General features: G+C 50.4%; 1 pseudogene; it reads right to left on the bottom strand.

The window, feature by feature from the left end:
• Positions 1–1,933: 1,933 nt before the first annotated feature.
• On the bottom strand, positions 1,934–6,621 carry LOC144790869 (TSC22 domain family protein 1-like; annotated as a pseudogene).
• Between the last annotated feature and the right edge of the window lie 1,052 nt (positions 6,622–7,673).

The following is a 7,673-nucleotide window of genomic DNA, read 5'->3' as shown; positions in this document are numbered from 1 at the left end:
TGTAAATACTGGGGGGTACCATAGGTACCCCCCATGTGCACCCCTCACCCGCCTACACCCTGGGGGCCCGCAATGGGGCCCTAAAATCAAAAGTACACATGCTTTTCCACGGCGGAAAAACCGCCGCGGAAAAGCATGTTTCCAAATGCTTCCTAATTTGGCTGACGGTGTCTGATAGACACTGCCAGCCAAATGAGAGCTTTTCCGCCGCGGTTGTAATCCGACCGCGGCGGAAAAGCTGCGGACAGAAACCAAGACCCACCAGCCATCGTAATGCGGCGGTGGGTCTTCGGTGACTCCGCAGAGGATTTTCCGCCTCCTCCGGGCCGGAGGTGGCTTCCGCCGGCCCGGAGGAGGCGGAAAATCCTCCATCATAATGAGGCCCTAAATCTTTAATGAATGTAAGAATGGCTAGGAGCTACATTTTCTATGAAATATATGAAAAATGAGTGCACACATTATGAGAATCATTCTCATTTCTACAGTAAACACATTCTAAATATATGAGGATGGTTTATTCCTCAAGTCTCCAAAGAATATCTCATTTAATACGGTTAAGGCACACAGTGTTATGTATGAATTTCCTAATTCTATAATGAATGCACTTCAATGATGTAAAGTGCAACATTTCTGATTAATTGTCAGAAGGCCACAAGGGAACCATGTACTAAGTGCACTTTCATGTGGTGCATTTGTGACGTATATAGGTGGAGCTAAAATTACCCTGATCCTCCATTGAGGGCTTTAGGTAGCAGAAGTGTTGGCGCGGAGATACACACATCTCAATGTTAGTATTGCTTAATTAACAGCTCATACAAATGTTACTTTTACTTTTTTATTCAGCCTCTTCTAACTTGGAAAAATCCCAAACAGAATAGTTTTAGCTTCTTCTTTTTCTTCTACACTGGTATTTTAAAATAGCCTGCAACTAAAACAAATCATATTCCGGTTTAAGACCATAACAGAGGAAAGGCATCCATTTATAAAATATTTATAAATATGTGTCAGTACCCATGAAGGATCAACCCAGTTTGGGTTTAAATCAGTGAAAAAGGAAAAATAAAAACCCAAAGTTGGCACTATGTGTGAATGCAAGAGGGCGTTCCAGCAATCATTTTGGAATTGTCTTCACTTATTTGAAGTACAGTTTGCTCCTTATCTGAGGAATTAAAAACATATATATGTACGAAATTAAACAAAAACATTTGCATCAGAGGGTGGCTCGAGGCCAGACACCACGATAGTGCTGAGCTCATCAGAGTGTGATGGGTGAGGCAGACACTGGGCATCCCTTCACTCGCCACTGCAAGTTGGCAAAGAACATCCCTTTCAGAGGGTGGCACTGGTGTGGAAGTGACCACCTACAGAAGAAGGGCAAGTGTTTTAGTGGACTGGTACACAAGAAAATAAACTACTTTATCACAACCTACCACCATAGCTTAGTTAGTCCACAAACACAACAAAGCCATGTCAAAAGTGTGGCAAGACAATTACATAGCAAGAAGTGGTTTCAACTTTAGGTGAGTAGGCGCGAGAGAAACAAAAGAAATGAGTAAGAGTGTTTTGCTAATGGGTGAAGGATGAAATGGACTGGCAAAGGGACTAATTACTGAAACTGACAAAACAGGCATCTTTAAAGGCTCCTGGACAGGCACCCTTTGTTAGTATGTGCTTCCGCTGACCTTCAACCACAGAATATGATTTATATTACCAATTTCTGAAGACAATCAACTACATAGTGAAAATGGTGTCGTTCAGCGCTAGTCTGATGTTTTGTATGCAACTGCTCTGGTCTGCTAGACCTCTATTGATACTCTGCTATCGGGAAAACTACCAAGGCGCACAACGACTGTCATCAAACTCCCCGAAAAAGCCCACTCAACACAAATGAAGACTTGAGGCCTTCAAACTTTTCATTGTCTTGTTGACCTTATCAGTGAAGAGATGCCAACAATTTGGGGAAAGTGTTCAGAATCTGCATCACAGCTGCACCAATGCTACTGATTGGCTGCTTCCGAAGCATCTGTCCAATCGCTGTACACATCCACTGCTTCAGATAGGTTAGGGGAGTTTGAAATTATTCTAGACGTGCACAGGATATCACCCTTGTATTTGAGCGCCATTCATTTATACGACCCACATTCTTGTGGTTACAGGCAGGGCACAAGTCCTAAACAAGCATTTACAATGCAACGGTTTTGCCTTTGTTAAAGTTTGAGCTATTGGCATTGCTCTTGAAAATATTTTTATTTATGTTTTTTTTAACATAAATAAATAGCATTGTCATTTACAATGCCACTAGCTTGATCTCTCGCAAATGACACACACAAACACCCACAGAGAGCCCCCCCAATACACACTCAGAGGCCTCCCCACACACACCCACACAGAGCCCCCCACACACACACCCACACACTGCAAGCCCCCAACACACTGCAAGCCCCCCAACACACTGCAAGCCCTCACACACTGCGAGCCCCCCCACACACTGCGAGCCCCCCAACACACTGCAAGCCCCCCCACACACTGCAAGCCCCCCCCACACACTGCAAGCCCCCCCCACACACTGCGAGCCCCCCCAACACACTGCAAGCCCCCAACACACTGCAAGCCCCCACACACACTAACATCAAATCAAACCACATCTTCAGCTGTTTTGTGAGCATGGAATATTCACCACCAAGAATTATGACAGGTCTCCACTCTTCTTTGCCTTCACCTTTCTTCGAGAATATCAAAATTACTTTCTCCGTCTACTGCAGTTGTGAACACATTCCTTTTTTTAATGTTCAAAAGTGTTCTGGTGCCCATGTGCTGAAGTTTGCGCTACAGAAATACATTAAATAAATGTGAGCTGCAATCTAACACATGAACTCCAAATTGCACTTTACTTCTGAAAGTTTGTGTCGCATCACAAACACACAGCAGTACTTTGCTGTTACGGAAACGGGTGCTTTAAGACACACTGTTTCTAAATGCAGTTTAAGTGGAGTTAAGGCCATCCAAAAAGTGCTGTCCAAAGTTCACCGGTGTATAATTCTTTTATAACATAGTAGTATTACATTAGGGTTCAGATCTACAAAATTAAACCCTGATGCATAGCAAGATGCACAATTCCACCCAATACTGTAAGCACAGAACAGCAGGTACAAAAGGAGAGTACTGGAGAGTGTTTTCGAAGTCACAGGACACTCCATCACCGAGTCAAACAAATTATGAAAGGGAAGGGGTACACCAGAGGCCATCACATGACCTTACCTGTCATCCTCGCCATCGACCAGAGGTAACGACTTCAATGGAAGAAGCTGACCAGGACCCGCTAGACTGCCACCACTCCCTTCCAAGGAAGATGAACCGCCTATTCCTGAAATGCCTTCGGCGATGATTGACTGCGGCAAACCGGCCACCGAGTGCTCCATGAGACGCCTTGCATCTGCGATCTGATTTGCCACTGACTGGATGAGCGATGGCGCAAAGAACTGAGCAGAACTTAGAGGTATCTGGTGTGGCATGTGCTGGGACACCGGTACACTGGCAGGATGGTGAGCAACACCCTGAGCCCCGTTGTGTGCAGTGGGGGGCTGGGACATGACAGGTGCAGGGCCCAGACCAGCAGAAGCTGTCAAGTTGATCTGGCTAACAGGCAGGGGGAATTGGGCTGACGGCCGGGATCTGCTGATTACTCATTCCTTGAAGCACGGGTTCCAATCCTTGACCCTGGGGTTTTGCGGAAACGGGGGCGTTCTGCTCTGCCATGACCAATTGCTGAGGAAGACCCTGAGGGCCCATCGGCACCCCCTGGGGCTGAAGCGGCTGCAGGAGAGGTGTAGCCAGAGTGGGGGCACTCTGCTGCATAACGGAGGGAATTCCTTGGTTAATAGCTGTTGGTGCTTGCTGCGCCGTGGAGGGCAGATTCAAGTGCTGACCCACTGCCACATTATGACTGGACTGCGACACAGTGGGCAGATTTAAGGATTGACCCAAGCTGTGACTGACAGGCGTTGCGGGGGGAAGATTTATTTGCTGGGCCACACTCTGACTGCTGGCCACTGACGTGGGCATCATCGTGGGTGCATGTTCAGCAGTCATAGCAGAGGCTGTGGATTGTGCAGCTGTGGATTGCATGTGTGCCGACAGATTGTGACCGGGGGCCGCTAGCCCTGGCTGTCCTGACACTACCGTGGTCTGCAGCTTATGGGGGTGCTGCAAGTAATCAGCCACGCTCCCTGTAACAGTAGTCTGAGCAGCCGACATGGCATGGCTCTGAGGGATGAGGGCGGAGGGAATCTGCTGCTGGGCTGCATAGTGGAGCTGCTGGGGTAGAGTCTGCACAGGCTGTGAATAGGGGGGCTGTTGGTGCAGTGAAGGCACGGCCCCCATACTATGACCAGCCGAAGGGTTCAATGGAGGTTGGTAGCTCTGCTTTTGCTGTCCATAGCCGCCTTCAGGCGGGTGCGATTGTGCTGGCAAGTTGGCACACTGAGCCCCGGGCTCCGAGTACCCCTGCTGCAGGCCGGTGCCTTCACCACTGCCAGCGCTCTCCGTATAGTGGCTCAGAGTGCTGCTGGCCGAGCTCTCGCTGGTGCTGTCCCTCTCCTCGGCCTCAGCTGGCCACCCGAGGCGGCTCCCGCGGCGCTGCCCCTCCTGGGCACAGCGGGCGCCGGCTGCGCCATCTTCCTCACCTCAGGTGGGGCCTCGGGCTGCTGCTGCATTGTGTCCCGGAGAGGGCGGGTCGCCCCTGCACTAAGAGGCCGCAGTAGGCTGCGGGCGGCCGGGGCACAGGGAAAGAGCCGAGGTCCGGCTGGGGGAGATGTTCAGGCGCGACGGGGCGGCACAGCAGAGCAGGTCCATCACTGGTGGCCGGGCGGCGGCAGCTGCATGTTGCCGTGCCTCGGGTTCCGCTCCCGGGCTCTCTCCTGCTGCTGGTCAGGCACGGGGATGCTGGGTCACCGGCAGCCGGGCAGCTAGGAGGAGGGGCGAGCAAGATGGCGGGCGCGCATGCGGTGTCCTTCCTCTGCCGGGGCCTGGGCTCTCTTCTCGGGTGCCGCGGGCGGGGCTCTCCTGCACCGGGGCCTCGCTGGCAGCTGCACTCCTTTCTCCTGGCATAGAAAGACCGGCGCCGACTTCCCGGCCGGACCAGATTCGGGGGCGTTCCCGGCTTTCGGCTGACGTCGCGTGACGTCGGCAAAAGCCAAAGAATCTCGGGAACGCCCCCGAATCTGGTCCGGCATTGACGGACAGGCCCCTCGTCCAATGGCTAGGCTCCATTTATAGAGCCAGCCAATGAATGACGAGGGCCGACCCAAAGCCACACTACAGTTCTCATCAGGATTTCGCCTGCGCGAAAAAGATGCGCAGAGCGCATCTTTTCGCCAGGCAAAACCTAAAAAAGAAGTGGGGGGACTCTCCAAGGTAGGCGTGGTCACAGGAAGTGACACCACGACAGGAAGTGACATCACAACAGTAAGTGACATCACGGGAGGAAGTGATATCACGACAGGAAGTGACATCACGACAGGACGTGACATCATGACAGGAAGTGACATCACATGTAAGGCAGATCTATCATTTGCATATATTGCAAGATTTAACAATTGAAGCTGCTTGGTACTTAAGCCTGTGACTTAAGGTCCCTGTATGGAGGAAGTTTGGCGTACAACTACATTAGTCAAGCCATTAAGTGCTGTAAGTGAGGCATACTAAAACATGGGACCATGAACAAAAGTAGTACAACAAAAAATAAACATTGCTTTACTTTGAATTAATACTATTTATTTTTGTGATAGTTCCTAAAAAAAGGGCCGATTATGACTCATGCGGGAACAAGACGTTAGTATTCTCTCAACCCGGAAGCACCAATAACACAGGTACTGGAACTTCCAGTGTGGGGGTGGGGAAGTACTGGGCAATTTACAAATGAGAATCGGCAATGGTGAGCTGGAAACTGTGTTTCCTCAGGCCCTTAACACACGAGCACCTTCATGTTCCCTTCCCGCACACTCAAACCCAATACAAATACTGTGGTCCAGAGTTGAACATACTAGTGTCCTCTGCAAGTGAGTGCGCGTGCACCCAAACTCACGCGAGCACAAACCAAGCAGTTTAAGAGCCCCTTGTGAATGTGCGTTAAAGACCCAGGTAGACCCCCATGCGCGCCGCACCCCTTGTCGGGGACTCGCCATACAAGGTATGCCAGCCAAGCCTCACTGTCAGGGCAGGCTACAATAAAACATCACTTGAACGGAGCTCGACGCGCGGTTGCACTTTGCTGATGTGGCACTTGTCGTTGCCAGGGCAGCTGTTTGTGCAGACAGAGCCCCGAGCCTGGGGACTGTCACCTGTCTAAAGGGAGGTCACTCGCCAGGGCCTCGTGCTTTTCTTTAATAGCAGCAAAGAATTACTTAAAATACCCCCTCCCAACCACATAGACCCCCATCCTTGTTTTATAGGTTTAAAGAAAAACAACAGGTGCAAGTCAATAAGTGTAAGGAACTGATACCACCGTTGAACAACAAAGACAGGGCATCGAGGCACATGGCCAATATAGCAGGCAAACGCATCCCCTGTTCAGCTCACCAGAAGATGCTTGAAGGGAGGAGGGGGGACACATCTCACCGGCATGTAACGAACACAGACAGGCTCATTAGGAGCAATGAAACCCAAGGCTACTGTTACCTCTCTCGCTGCTCTGTAAAAGATTCATGCAGGCTAAGCACGCACTGTTAAAACCATCTCTGCTGAAAGGTGTCTGGTTGGAGAGGTCAAAACAGGAGAAGATATGAAAAGTGGCTACGGTTTTGGTTGCGAGGCAAAGAGAAGGGACTTATAATCCCAAAATCACCACTTGAATAAACTGTGTGATCTTGGGCAAAGTACTTCACCTCTCTGTGAATAGGTGGTCTTAACGGCACAAAGTCGAATTATGGCAACAATTTCACAGGAAACCGTACGGAAAGCGTTGCCACAAATCCAAAGCACCAAGGCGGTAATGCAGTTTATTTCATCAGCCAATGAGAATAACAGAAAATGTAGTACTAAATAAGACTACCAGATTGGGTAATGAGGAAACGCAGCTCTACACACACATACATGAAAACACTTTCAGCAACTAGCAGACATACACAGGCTGACAAATAGAGACATAGCAAAAATACACCATCAGAAAATCAGTGAAACGCAAACAAATGTGGAAACAGCAACACACGGAAGAACACACAAGGGCACACCATCATACTTACATTCAAATCCGTGTAAAAAGGTTTGAAAGAGGCCGGGAGAGGGCAGCAGGCGAGGCCGGGAGGGGGCAGCAGGCGAGGCCGGGAGGGGGCAGCAGGCGAGGCTGGGAGAGGGCAGCAGGCGAGGCCGGGAGAGGGCAGCAGGCGAGGCCGGGAAGTCTGGTGCAGGAAGCGGAGGCAGGTCAGGCAGCAGGCAAGGAGGACAGTCGCAGCCGAGTCAAGGGGGTCACTCGCTCCGAAAAAGCAAAGAAGCTAATTGCAAGAAAGCCCGAAAAATAAAGGGCATGTTGCAGGTGGGCGGGACTGCCGAGTTGCAGACCTACCCATTCATTGGTTGAGGTCGGATCTTGGCGTCTATTGGGTACCCCGGCAACGGTGCACCTGGTAGGTGCAGGGGCGTGGTGACCGGCGTGCTTGGTAACTTCCGGATTCAGCCAG

The sequence above is a fragment of the Lissotriton helveticus genome, chromosome 11 (assembly GCF_964261635.1).
Source record: "Lissotriton helveticus chromosome 11, aLisHel1.1, whole genome shotgun sequence".
Classification (NCBI taxonomy): Eukaryota; Metazoa; Chordata; class Amphibia; order Caudata; family Salamandridae; genus Lissotriton; species Lissotriton helveticus.
This window is presented reverse-complemented; position numbering and strand designations above follow the sequence as displayed.